Source organism: Staurois parvus, unplaced genomic scaffold, assembly GCF_062004578.1.
Source record: "Staurois parvus isolate SC_StPar_1 unplaced genomic scaffold, SC_StPar_1.0 ptg000287l, whole genome shotgun sequence".
NCBI lineage: Eukaryota > Metazoa > Chordata > Amphibia > Anura > Ranidae > Staurois > Staurois parvus.
Window position 1 is genome coordinate 12,439,042 of NW_028318083.1, and position 15,553 is coordinate 12,454,594.

A 15,553-nucleotide genomic window follows, 5' to 3' on the forward strand; every position below is an offset into this window, starting at 1 on the left:
AGAATCATTTATTTATTGGTGGCATCACTACCTATCAGGAACCATAAACCCGGCAGAGACAGAAAGTACAGTTAAAATCACACCTTTAATGAAATAGCAAAAATAGCACAGTTCAGGACAGTACTTGAAAATAGGAGCCAAGGTTTGGATGCCAGAGTGGGTAATCAGATGAGCTGGGGTCAGGAAACCAGAAGTCAGTGTAGCAAAAATCAGGAACAGGAATCAGAAGAGGAATCAGTCAGACCAAGTTGTACAGAGGAACACACTGGAGATCATAGACCATGCAAGCGCAAGGAAGAAATTAATTAAGCTGATAAAATAGCTAAAAGGGCTGGCTGTAGTCTGGACTAATGAGGCAGGTAATGGTATCCAGGTGAGTCACTTGTGAAGACAACGAGTGGCTGGCAATTAACTGACAGCTGAGCAGCTTCTGAGCACTGAAAGAAAAGAACTTCTCGTTAAGTAGCAGGAGCCCAGCCCTGACACTACCACCACTAAACGATTGACTTCCCACTCCTTGCCTTCTAAGACACTGATGGCTGCCTGCATCCTAGCAACTGAGCAAGCTGGTGTACTGTTTTCTAGCAACCAAATATTTCACTGGTTGCTAGGACACAACCACCGCACAATCGTTGCTTGTTCATTATAACAACCACTGAGGCTGTGGAAAAAAATCATTTTAAAAAAAAAACAGCAGGGTCCTACCCAAAAATCCATACCACACCCTTATCCTAGATAGGGGTTTGGTATAGATTTTAAAGTGGAACACCACATAAACAGTAAGCATGGGGTCCCCACAAAATCCATGCCAAACCTTTATCTGCAAATGAAGCTTTGCTGGTCAATAAAGATAGGGACAGTGAGTGTGTGACCCCCACCTTTCAAAACCATACGAGGCCACATGCCCTTAACATGGGGAGGGTACTTTGTCATATTGATAGGAACACGGGCCTCTTCCCCAAATCCCTGGCAGTCAATGTAAGAGACTGCAGGGGTGGCTTTCTAAATTTGGAATCCCCTTTTAAATAAGGGGGCCCCCAGATATCCACTTCAGCATGTGAGTGAGTAAAGGGTACATAGTACCCCTGGTTACTCATTCATAAAAAAAGATACAAAGTAAATTAACATACTACACTATGATGATAGTACTGCATGCACCAAAAACAAGTCACAGATTGCCTCGATGCAGGAGTGCTGTCTGTTTGGAACCATCAAGGCAATCTGGGAAGCCCCATATGTATATGTTGCAATTCTGACAGGCAATGTGCCTTGGTCTCTATGATAATGGACTAGTGGCCATGTGCTCTTTGGGACCATGATAAGTGACTTGTCTTTGGTGATTGCAGTAGTACAGTACAGTTGCTATGGATTTATTGTGATCATCTATGTGACCCCTAGAGCTACACCTTGTGACATTTAGTCTGATTTTCTCTCTGGGACACTGTTAAGTGACCTAATTGGGTGTATGCAGAACTGTGCTTGTTGTATATCTACTGTGACCATCCATGTGATCCTTAAAGTTATAGTTAATGACACTTTGGCCCTGATTCACTAAGATGTGAGTCTATCAGCAGAGTCTGACCATTCAGGCAGACTCCGGTCAATCAATCAGTCGTCTGACCAGCGTCTAGCAAGCTCATTAACGAGCGTCTACTGACTACTTTGCCATTAGTGAATGAGGTATCCCGTCTGGCACATCTTTAGGTGCAATACCGGATATATTCGCTAGATGGCGCATAAGCGCGGGCTTTATTAACATTGGCGTTTTCCTGATAGAAAATTCTAATACAGCTGTACTATTACATTCTGAAAATTCTCTTTTGCTATTTTTTTTTTTTTTGCTGTTTCTCCAAAATGATCAGGAAAGTATTGCATTTACTAATGAATGTCATACATTCTATATTCAAATGTTAAACATTTTCACACTTATATCTCAAATAATTTATATACTTCTAATTTCCCAATATAGTTATATATCTTCATTCTCTTTAATCACATAACTATTCTATGTTAAAGACAAGTGCAGCGCTATAAATGCATGTGATCAATAATGAACGCATGTAAAAACCAAAAAGTGCAAAGAATTGCAATAATGATGTAAACTGGTAAATCGTGCTAAAATAAGTTCATAGAATCATTCCTGAATAATGGAATGTCCTTCGTGTGAGAGTACCAACTCAGAGAGTGCCTATGAATGGCACGTGTGGTCTCTCCGTGACGGACAGTAGTGCATGAACTCGTGAAAGGTAAACCACCCTTGGGACTGGTCTACACTCACCAGAAAAAAAGTATTAATGTGCATGGGTTATACACATCGCACATCTGGGGGTGCAGCGGTATGCTGGCAGCTATGGGTTAGTCATCCAGCTCCATCCATCCATCCATCAGGGTGGGTGCCCAAATGGTCCTGGGGAGGAATTAGCTCAGCCACAGGAGCCAGAAAGGTGCTCAATAGTGTAGTACACTGTCACAGGGGTGGATGACCTTTCACGAGTTCATGCACTACTGTTCGTGGTTATATTTATCTTGTGTAATACCATTTTACTAGTCTATATCATTTGACCAGCGCTCGCTTTATCATTTTTAAACAATGTAACTATTCTACATTATAGCTCAAACTGTGTTTCTGTCAGGGCAGGGGCCGAGGAATGGACAGGCAGGCCTAACAATGTAACGCACTGGCTGACGACAACCACCACCCACAGACCAAAGTCCCTCAGGGCGCGGAGTCTAAGTCCCAGGCTGCCCTTCACCAGGGCCCCTGATGGTGGGGATGGACTTGACGCAGCCAGGAACCAGGTCGCGGCCCCCGAGACACCTCAGCTGCGGTAATGGCCGCCGCCAATGGCGTGTAGCTGGTGGAAGAGACAAAAGAGTAGTCAGACAAGCCGGGGTCAACAACAACAGGACAGAACAGTACAGGACAGCAGACGAGAATCACAGGTCACGAGCCGGGTTCAGCAACAGAGGGTCAGATCAAAGGAGAATACAAAGAATAGTCAAGACAAGCCGAATCAGATACCAGGAGAGTCACGAGAGTCAGAACAGAGTAACAGCAACACAAAGACACAAGACACAAGTGCAAAGAGCATGTGCGGGCCACAGGCTTATATGTCATCAGCCACACCCCTCTGGAGGATGGACCACAGAAACCTGAAGGCATAAAAGGGCTCCCATCATGCACAGCAGAATCCAAGATGGACACCAGCACATGAAGTAACATAACCACAGGAAAAAGGTAGGACCTTGACAGTACCTCCCCCTCAAGGACCCCTCCCCCTCCGCGGCTCAACAAAAGGTTTCTGAGGAAAGCGGGTATGAAAAGCGCGGAGGAGGGCAGGAGCATGGACATCCGCGGAAGGAACCCAGGAACGCTCCTCGGGACCATAACCGCGCCAATGAACCAGGAACTGTAATTGACCGCGCACCAATCGAGAGTCCAGGATCCGGCTCACCTCATACTCCTCATGACCGTCAACCCGGACAGGACGGGGCCGAGGAAGAGAGGTAGTGAAGCGATTGCAGATCAGAGGTTTCAACAGGGAAACATGAAAGATATTGGAGATCCGCATCCCAGACGGAAGGGCAAGTGCATAGGCCACCGGATTCACTTTGCGGAGAATGCGGAAAGGACCGACAAAACGGGGAGCCAGTTTGGGTGTGGGCACCCGAAGATTGAGGTTGCGAGTAGACAACCACACCCGATCGCCGACCTGGTATGAAGGAGCGGGCAACCGTCTGCGATCAGCCTGGAACTTCTGGCGCTGAGCTGAGTCCCTCAAGGCCCTCTGGATCTGCCCCCAAGAAGAACGCAGGGCAGCAAGATGGTTCTCCACAGCCGGAATGTCCTGTGGTGAGAACCTCTCAGGTAATACCGCGGGTTGAAACCCATAGTTGGCCATGAAGGGAGACATCCCGGTGGAGGAGTTGACCGCCGAGTTCCTGGCAAACTCTGCCCACGGCAGGAGATCGGCCCAATCATCCTGATGGTCTGAAATATAACACCGAAGGAATTGTTCTAAGGCCTGATTGGAACGCTCCGCAGCCCCATTGGACTGCGGGTGGTAGGCTGAGGAAAAGGAGAGACTAATACCCAACTGGGAGCAGAAGGCACGCCAGAATCTGGACACGAACTGACTCCCGCGGTCTGAGACAATCACCTTAGGTAACCCATGCAGGCGAAAAATCTCCCTGGAAAAGACCGTGGCCAGTTCCTGCGCTGTGGGTAATTTCCTGAGTGGAATGCAATTGCTCATCTTGGAAAACCGATCGACGATCATGAGGATGACCGTATGACCCCGAGACACCGGGAGGTCTACAATAAAGTCCATCCCTAGATGTGACCAAGGACGCTCCCCATTGGGAATGGGTTGCAGAAGACCCAAAGGGAGATGCCGTGGAGACTTATTCTGGGCACAGATCGAACATGCCGCTACATAAGAGGCAATGTCGGCACGGAGGGTTGGCCACCAGAATAAGCGAGAGACGACCCAACACAGCTGGTTCTTCCCTGGATGCCCGGCAGTTTTGGCGTTATGGTAGGTACGCAGCAGGTGGGTGCGCAATCCCTCGGGTACAAAACATCTACCCTCCGGCCTCTCGGGAGGAGCATCAGTTTGAGCCGCCAAAATCTGCTCCCCAAGGGGAGAGGTCAGACTGGTGCGAATGGCAGCCAGGATCTGATCTGGAGGTATAAGTGAGATTGGCTCAGAGTCCTCCCTGGACAACTCAGAGTATTGCCGTGATAACGCATCAGCCCTGACATTCTTGGAACCAGGCAAATATGAAACCACATAGTTGAAGCGTGACAAGAACAGAGCCCATCTGGCCTGGCGGGGTGTCAATCTCTTGGCCTCCGAAAGATAAGTCAGGTTCTTGTGATCGGTAAGAATGAGGACCGGAACCGCGGAACCCTCGAGCAGGTGCCTCCATTCCTTGAGAGCCAGAATGATGACCAACAACTCCCGATCTCCAATCTGGTAGTTGCACTCAGCCGAGGAAAGCTTCCTGGAGTAGAACCCGCAGGGAAGTAGGGGTCCATCGGGCGACCGACGCTGAGACAGGAGAGCCCCTACTCCCGTCTCGGAAGCATCAACTTCGAGGATGAAGGGCAACCCAGGATTGGGATGCGAAAGAATCGGAGCCGAAGCAAAGGCAGCTTTCAGAGCCTCGAAAGCTCTGATGGCCTCGGATGGCCACTCGTGAGGGTTACTCCCCTTCTTGGTTAGGTCAGAGAGAGGCTTTGCCAATGTGGAGAAGTTCCTGATGAACTTCCGATAGTAGTTGGCAAAACCCAGAAAGCGCTGAATGGGCCGAAGACCATTGGGACGAGGCCACTGCAGAACTGCCGCAACCTTCTGAGGGTCCATGGAAAATCCCTCCGCGGAAATTATGTAGCCCAAAAAGGCAACCTGGGATCGATGGAACTCGCACTTCTCGAGTTTACAAAAGAGTCCGTTCTCACGCAATCGTTGCAGCACCTGCTTAACATCCTGGACATGGGACTCCATGGAGGTAGAGTAAACCAAGATGTCATCCAGGTAAACCACTACGCATTGCTGCAACAAATCACGAAGGACATCGTTTATGAATTCCTGAAAGACCGCGGGCGCGTTACACAATCCGAAGGGCATCACCAGGTATTCGTAGTGCCCAGTTCTAGTGTTAAACGCGGTCTTCCACTCATCCCCCTGTCTGATCCGTACGAGGTTGTACGCCGCCCTAAGGTCGAGTTTGGTAAAGACCGTTGCTCCCTTAAGGCGGTCGAATAACTCAGAAATCAAAGGAATTGGATATGCATTTTTAATGGTAATCCGATTGAGACCCCTATAATCGATGCAGGGCCTCAATTCCCCACCTTTCTTCTTTACGAAAAAAAACCCCGCTCCTGCTGGGGAAGTAGACTTACGAATGTGCCCCCGGGAAAGCGCATCCACCACGTACTCCTCCATGGCCTTATTCTCCGCAACCGAGAGAGGGTACACCCTGCCACGTGGAGGAGTGGCCCCGGGTTGCAGGGATATGGCGCAGTCGTAAGGACGATGCGGTGGTAAGGTACCAGCGCGTACCTTATCGAACACGTCCCGGTATTCCCCATAGTCGGTGGGCAACGCAGAGTCTGAGGAGGCACACAATACCTTAACCGGCCCCCGGATGCACCCGGCCCCACACTGTGGAGACCATGAGAGAATCTCGGCTGTTTGCCAATTGAAGGTTGGATTGTGCCTCTGGAGCCAGGGATACCCCAAAACCACCGAATAGTGTGGGGAAGAAATCACCTGAAAACAGGCCAACTCCCTGTGAACAGCCCCAATGGCTACCTCTATTGGCAGGGTCTCGTGGGTAACCTGCGGCGGCTGCAGGGGCCTGCCATCTATTGCTTCGAGAACCAATGGGGCAGCACGAGCCTGCAGGGGAATGGAGTGCTGCGCAGCAAACGAGCTGTCCAAGAACAACCCACCGGCCCCAGAGTCTACCAACGCCTGGGCCGTCACCGAGCCCCCTGTCCAAGAAAGGACCACGGTGATCAGTGGCTTATCCTTGCGGGACGCCGGGGACGAGGAAACTCCACCCAAGATCTGTCCCCGACATGATCTCAGGTGCGAGCGTTTCCCGGACGGACCGGACAAGACTGCCGAAAGTGCCCACCGAGGCCACAGTACAGGCAGCGACCCTCCCGACGCCGAGCGGCCCGCTCCCCCTCGGAAAGGCGAGCAAACCCCAGCTGCATGGGTTCCCCACCAGACAAGCCATCCCCAGGAGGCGTGGGAGGAGAGGGAGGAACGGGTGGGACAGAAAACGCAGGTGCCAGTCGATTGGAAGGCCTCCACAGGCGTTCCTTGAGTGAAGGCCTCTCCCTGAGCCTGGTGTCAATCAGGATCAGGAAAGAGATGAGCTCCTCCAACACCACAGGCAGTTCCTTAGCTGCAATCTCGTCCTTCAATGAGTCAGAAAGACCATGGGAAAACGCAGCCACCAGAGCCTCATTGTTCCAACCGACCTCTGCCGCCAGGGTACGAAACTCTATAGCGTACTCGGCCACGGTCCGTGAACCCTGATGCATGGTCATGAGCAGCTTGGCCGCCGAGGCGGAACGAGCCGGTACGTCGAATACCCTACGGAAGGCATCGACAAAACCAGAAAAATCTTGAATCACCGGGTCGTTCCTCTCCCATAAGGGATTTGCCCAGGCCAAGGCCTTGTCTGAGAGTAGTGAGATGAGGAACCCCACCTTTGACCTCTCAGACGGAAAGGCGTGGGGTATTAATTCAAAATAAATACCCACCTGGTTGAGGAACCCACGACACTGACTCGGCTCACCCCCAAAGCGCTGTGGAAGAGGGGCTGAACCGGTCATACCTCTGGACACCGCGGGTGCCGCATCAGCCGCGGCGGTAGGCACAGCAAGCGGAACGGCATCGGAAGCGACCACCGGAGCGACAACCGGCCTAATAACACCAGGAGTAAGGTGCGCGGTGCGTGCAAGCAGAGTTTGCAACGCCTGAGCGAACTGATCCAACAGGTGATCCTGCTGATCGAGTCTGGCGACTAGCATTGGGAGCGAAGGCGTGCCTGCACCGTCAGGGTTCATGGCACTTGTGTAATGTCAGGGCAGGGGCCGAGGAATGGACAGGCAGGCCTAACAATGTAACGCACTGGCTGACGACAACCACCACCCACAGACCAAAGTCCCTCAGGGCGCGGAGTCTAAGTCCCAGGCTGCCCTTCACCAGGGCCCCTGATGGTGGGGATGGACTTGACGCAGCCAGGAACCAGGTCGCGGCCCCCGAGACACCTCAGCTGCGGTAATGGCCGCCGCCAATGGCGTGTAGCTGGTGGAAGAGACAAAAGAGTAGTCAGACAAGCCGGGGTCAACAACAACAGGACAGAACAGTACAGGACAGCAGACGAGAATCACAGGTCACGAGCCGGGTTCAGCAACAGAGGGTCAGATCAAAGGAGAATACAAAGAATAGTCAAGACAAGCCGAATCAGATACCAGGAGAGTCACGAGAGTCAGAACAGAGTAACAGCAACACAAAGACACAAGACACAAGTGCAAAGAGCATGTGCGGGCCACAGGCTTATATGTCATCAGCCACACCCCTCTGGAGGATGGACCACAGAAACCTGAAGGCATAAAAGGGCTCCCATCATGCACAGCAGAATCCAAGATGGACACCAGCACATGAAGTAACATAACCACAGGAAAAAGGTAGGACCTTGACAGTTTCCCACAGTGGTTTAGTGGTTAGAGCTCAGAACTTACAGCACTTGGGTCATGGGTTCTAATCCCAGTCTTAGCAGCATCCCAAAAAAATGGAGATCAATTTTCTGGGTTGTGGCAGGAATATTGATCAATCAATTATGATTTTGCCTAGTGACTAGAAAGTGGATGAATGTTACTTGCGTACTGTTCTTCTGCCAATTAGGTCATGTGCAAGTTTCATGCCGTGTATATTTCATTGTAACTTTTTTCTCTTTTAAATCTGTCTCCTTATACAACTTGACCCCCTCCCCCACCCCATCATCACCTGTCCCATATGCAAATCTATGGATCACCGCCCCACTCTTTAACTATCTATTTACTGATCAAGTGAATGTGTCTCATTTTCTATCAGCTACAGCTCAGATCTCACATTATTATACAATTGCTGATTGTATCTCACCACTAGTCTGATTGAATTCACAATTCCTGGTCAGTCCTGTTCCCTGACCTCTAATAACCTTTAGGGCCAGTTCACACTACATGTGTTTCAGTTGCTTTTTCAGCATCACAAACGCACAGAAAGAAGGTTATATGGTTGTCAATGTCATAGTTCACATCAGCGCTGCATTGTTTCTGCACAGAACTGTACTGGAACACATTGAAACGTCCTTGAATGTACTAAAACGCACATGTCCCTAACTACATTGAATACAAAGAAAATAGAAAAAAATAAGTGGAAGGGATACAAAAATGCAATGTAAACATGTCCAAAACGCATCCAAAATGTACTGGAACACACTAAACATGCATGCCAAAAGGGCATGAAAAAACCCCATCAGGAACACATCTAGACTGTTTCTATAGTGTGAACCAGCCCTTAGGACTTGTTCACACCATTGGTGGTGCAGAAACGCATGCAAGAACACACATTTTCCAGCACAGCAAAGAAATGCAATGCCCTATGTAGATGTGCGCAGGTACCATGATGAAAACGTTGTTGCACCTACACACGTCTATTAAAAACAGCCCCATTCACAGCCACAAATACGCATGGCACCGCACTACTGTGCGGTTAGGTGCGACACACTTGGAAAATAACATAAAAATAAGCCAACATGGCTAAAACATATCTTGAAAATATGGGGACTCTGATATCCGGCGACAGTCCGTTCACGAACGAGAAGCAATTCTGCACCCTAAAACCAACATAGAGGAAAGGGATGGTCAAATTGCTGTGCTGCTTCCAAACCACCTCTGGCATGCCAGGGTCATTATGCAGGTCCTCGATGCCAGTTCTTGCCTGTGGCCACAAAATATCCACTGGCCACAAGTGAAGGTGAGTGGAGGACGTGAAGGTGGATTTCTACCAGCTTCAACCGCAAGCAGTACCACTCCTGAAAAATGAGAGCAAATAATCATTGACACGTCATCATGACAGTCAATTCTCAGTGCAGGCTATCTAGAGTGTCTTTCCTTTTTAACCATTTCAAGAGTTCAAGGAAACATTCTTGGAGCATCTACTGTGTTTGGAAAGGCCAAAGGCCCCCCCCTCCCCCAGGCACACTAATGCTTATGCAGGCCATAGACGGGGAGAAAAACAGCCGATTTTTCTTTTAAAAAATGAAAAATCGGTTGTTCAAGCGGCCGACGTTACCAGCAATGGTAAAAAAAAAATCGGCCGATTTTCATCCCGTCTACAGCCGGCAAAAAGTGTCCCTGCAGAGAGCTCCGCTATTTCTTTGACAGTTCTTTGACATTTATAGCGGTTGCAACAATGTATTTGTATCCATTTCGGATACAGATGTTTTTATTCGGAAACAAATAGATACAATGTTGCAACCGCTGTAAATGTCAAGGAACTGTCAAAGAAATAGCGGAGCTCTCTGCAGGGACACTTTTTGCCATACTGGAATTCCTCTCATTTTTCATCCTTCTTCTTCCTCTTCTTCTTCCTCTTCTTCTTCATCATCATCCTCTTCTTCCTCTTCATCATCTTCTTCTTCTTCTTCTTCATCATCATCATCCTCTTCTTCATCATCTTCATCATCATCATCCTCTTCTTCTTTTTCTTCTTTTTGTCTTCCTCTTGCAGGTCACTGCTCATGTGCAGATTTTTTATCAGTAAAAAAAATCGGCCGATTTGCCCATCATTGCCGCGAAAATTGGCCGATCGGCAAATTCGGCCGTTTTTTTCCAACTTTACCAAAAAAAAAATCTGCCAAAATACCGAAAAACGGCCGAACAAATAGCCCACTAACGATCCGAAAATCGGCCGATTTTATTTTCGGCCGAAAAATCGGCCGATTTTCGACCCATCTATGGCCTGCATAAGATATGGTGTGGCCCTAGGGTCAATGTGTGTTTAGAATACTTCCAAAATGCACATACAAAAACACTACATCCAAATGCATGTTGCATTTCTATAGCATGTTAAACAGAAGAATAACGCACTTCCATAATGTTAACATGCGCAAGTAAAAATAGACAAAATCCACATCCTTTTATTCTGGCTTCACATACATGCATTGTGGTCTAACACCGCACTCCTGGGCAAATCACATGCAATTTGTGTGCGTTGCAATTAGAGACAAACATTTTGCACACCTCAAATTGCACCGCATCCGGGCCAAAAATGTGCAGGACCCTTTTTCAGGGTATGCACATGGGTGTGAATAGGCATGCCATCCAATTTGGCAAATCGCAATACGCTTTGTGTACCAATATTGGTGTGTTGGTAACTTCACCTAGAAAGCCGCAGCAGGTGGCATGAAGGGGTTGCGGTTGTGATGCGGTGCAGCGCTTGCACAGAAAACACTGCAAATTTCACATCGCATCTGTGTGACACCAGAATGTGCCAATATGTGGCTTGACAAAGCACAGTGGTCAGTGCAGATTATTTTCAATCCATGTTTTTTTACACTTTTCATTCACTGGTTTAACTCAGGTGATCATTAATCACAATTATCTCCGGAGATCACATGCAGCCCCTCAACCATCTACACATATCTCTGGAAATCTATACAGATCTCCTTGAAAAAATGTCTCCTCTCCTCTTCGGAAAACAATTGTCCTCCACCTCATAAACAGGGGGACAGAGAAGACTTCTCCTTGATAACTAAAATCAGATGAATTATCTGTGCTTAATAAACATACACCAATACTGCAAATGCATTGTACTGTCCAAGGCATTGCACACGAACGCATTGCACACTAGAAATGTCAAATGCGTTAGTGTGTACAGTGCATGAGTGTAAAATGCTTTAGTGCACACTGCAGTGTACAACGCATTGCACACTGTAATACTCTGTACAAAGTAATACCGTGTACACCCACACATTGTAGACTGTAATGCACTGTACTCTGTCATGCAGGATGGAGCAACGCATTGCACACTGTGATACCGTGTACACCCACACATTGTAGACTGTAATGCACTGTACACTGTCATGCAGGCTGGAGCTACGCATTGCACACTGTGATACGCTGTCCACTGTCATGCAGAATCCAGCAACGCATTGCACACTGTTATACCATGTACACCAACACATTGTAGAATGTAATGCATTATACGCAGTATACATGTCCAGATATTCAAAGATTAGCCATGAAGGCCTAGCTGGTTACCTATTTGGCGACCGCAGATAGCCGAATAACGCTACACTGCATCCAGGCAGCTCTGGGAGGGTGTCATATGACATCCTGGCAGAACGCGCTCTCCATGATTGCTGTGTCCTAAGGACACAGCTGATCACGTGATGTGGTAAAGACCAATCACAGCGGCTTTTTACCATGTGATCAGCCATGTCCAATGACACGCTGATCACCGGGAAATGCATTTGCCGGGTCTTGGCTGCACTTTCATCACGCTGTCAGAATGTGTGGAAAGTACTGCCGAGAACCAGCAGTTATCAAAGCAGGGGTCGGCCCCGATGATCAGTGCCCACCAGTGCCACCCAACAGTTCCGCCCACCTGTGGCCAGCAGTGCCGCCTCATCAACGCACATCAGTGTTGCTAAATTACCAGTTTACCAAATGTTATAATATAAACAGACTTTTATTCATTATGAGCTATTTTGTGGTTTATCGAGCAAAAAGTGAAACTCACAGCAGCAAGTCAATACCACCCAAAGAAAGCTCTATTTGTCTGAAAAAACTGATACAAATTTAAGATGGGTACAATGTGGCATGACCGCACAATTGTCATTCAAAGGGTAACAGTGCAGAAAGATGAAAATTGGCCAGGACAGGAAGGGGGTATGAGTACCCAGTAGGCAAGTGGTTAATATAATTGACCCATCAATACCCAGGAGCTAATGTACAGATAAGTAGCATGTGCACCAAGTGAGATTCTGCTAGGCCCCACCCACAAAATTACAATTACTTGTCCCTCACATGTTATAAACATATTTGCAATGGCCACAGTTACTTTACATATAAGGATCATCTCCTCAGTTGAGAACTGTGCTCTCGCCATGTCCAAATGCCAATAAAGTTATCAAAATTTTCAACCAACACAAAACCTCCAACCACTTCTCATCCACTTACACTCCCAACAACCACTTCCGGGTGCGCGCGCACCAGATGACGGACTTCCAGGAGGATAGCTGCTCGTGCGCCATGGGGGACACCTGTTTGGCGTTTATTTGTGCACGATCGCGCATGTCTATGCACGATCGCTCATTTCTATGCACGGCTATGATAGCTTTCGCGAATGTGTGTTTTAGTGATTTTTTTCTTTTTAAACCTTGGCTAATATATATTTGTTGCCAAAGGCCAAAAATCAACATACAGTGGGGATTATTTTATTACTGTAAATCAAATTGTAGAAAACCTGTAGCTGGCTGCACAGTGAATGTGACATTCATTAGTACATAATATTGTGGTGCAAGCAGGTTCTTTATTTTTTTGTTTGGTTTTGAAAAAGCCAGTTTGCACCCACTTGCATATTCACGCTCTTACAAGCTACATTTGAGCAGATTATATAAGTATACAAAGTAACTATTAAGGTTGTTCATATATTGAACATAAAATAAACACAAAAACATCGGTGAAACATTTATTGATCAAATATATCTTCATTTATTTGGTCAGCAGGAACAAGTAGGTACAGTCAATATCTTGGTGAGTCACAAAAATAGGATTGATGTGGCAAAAATAAAACACTCCTGCTCATAAGAGCTTACAATCTAAAGATACTTCTAATGAACTGTGTGTGCTCAGGTTATAGCAGGAAACAAAGAGGAAGATGAATCAAGTAACATTTTCGTGCACATAAGGTTTACTTACACAATCATTTAGTATAAAGATCCATTCACAAAAAAAGTCTACACATCAAAATATAAAGAAAACAAGACATATGTGAAAAACCCCTCCCACCTCTACAAACACCCTACACATACATTTGTCAGCAGGTTTGTAAGAAAAAAGCATTTGAGTCTAAATAAGCAAGCAAAATTAAAACAAGAGCAGATTTTAAACAAAACGATTGACATGTGTGAGGCTTTCAATGCAAAAAGAAAAAACACAATCATTGTGCAATAACACACAAACACACTTTACAAGGCCAAAAATATGCAAACATTTCCAGCCCACTTCCAAACACAGCCTGAGTGGTGTCTGGGGCAATTCAGCACAAAATCTCTTCTTCCCCCAAACCACACCATGCAAGGACTTAGTCACAAACCACCCGGCCTAGTAACAGGCCAAATCACTCCCTACTGCACATCTTTATATAAGCTAGGTTGTATTTGGAGCGTGCCAAACAAGGCCCCACACCCAATGAAGCCACACCCACCACTGACCTTAGTTTGGTCAGTGAAAGTGTTTTCACCTGATGAATCGGCTTCCTACCTGCATTAACCCTTGGTATACAGGCCCCACAAATCAGAAAGATATATACAGTGAAATGTACGTGTGCAGCATACAACAGAACATTGAGCAGGGATGTGAAAGGGAACCCCAATTGGAACCTTTATTGCTACTATGGTCACAATTCCCTCCAGATTCTCGCATGAGTTAAGACAGTCACATGACCACATCTTGTATGCAATACTGAAAATGACAAATCGATTTGACTAGTATGGTGAATTTCCCATCAATTGGTAAAACACTCCAGAAATCAAACATCACCAAACATTACACTCTGGGCAAAGCTGATTTACAAATCATGCAACTTACAGTAAAGTTGACCATTTCAATGCAATTTTCAAGACATCTGACACAGATCTCTATGCAAATTGCCACTAAAGTAGTACATGTACTACTATAGAAATCAGTGTTTGAAACGCACCCATGTGGTCACTGTAATAGCAGACAATAGGGTGCGACTTTGCAGATGATTTACAGCTTGCATGTTGTGCAAATCACATGCCAAGTCCCACTCAATGAGCACGCTATTGGAGCGTTCATATTGTTGTGGTTCAAACTTGGTAGGAGCCGCAAGTAATAATAGAGTAATGAATACACTACTTTTCATGCAATTTGCTGAGAGATCGATGTCGAATGTCTTGCAAATTGCACTTGAAATCACCATGTACCCCGACTTTGAAATCATGCAACTTCTATGCAAGTCACATGATGTGACTGTGGTGTCAATAACACCACTTAGAAATCTGCTTTAATGTGACCGGGTAGCCCCCAGTAACATTGTTTGCGATTGCCATGCAATTGGCATGACAGGCGACTTGCAAATCGTAGACCAAGTCGCACCCTATTGGCCACTGTAGGCTCTGTTCACATCCAATTGGATTGTGAACTCGTGCAACTTCACTGTAAGTTGGACAATTGCCGCATCGGATTAGATGTGACAGTGGTGTTGGCCCCCAGTAACATTGGGTGGAATTTGCCATGCAAAGAGCAAGCTGCTGGCCATGCCAATCACATGACAAGTCACATCCAGGGTGTGCAATTTCAGGTGCGATTTGTGCATTGACATCGTACCTGATATTGGATATAATGAATGTGAGTGTATTAACATACACCATTTGTTGCAGCGAGAGTTCAAAGGTATTTGAGAATTGTGGCCATTTATTAGCAATTTAACATCTAGACTCAAATAGAAATCGCAATGCTACACACAATTGAAAACACAACTAGTTAGTAATTCTCTAGAAAACACAGTAAAATTGGCAACTTAAAGAGTAATTTTCAATTGCATATAGTGTGAGCAAAGCAGGAAAATCAACAAAGGAAATAAATCTTTGAAGGCGTGCGGTACCTGCCTGCTGGGATAAGGGTCTGCTATGCATTTGGGGGAAAAATGCACGCCAGGATTTGTGACAAGTTTGATGTGTGGATTCACCAACCGAGTCTTTTCTCTCTCGCTCACTCTTCTGAATGTCTCTC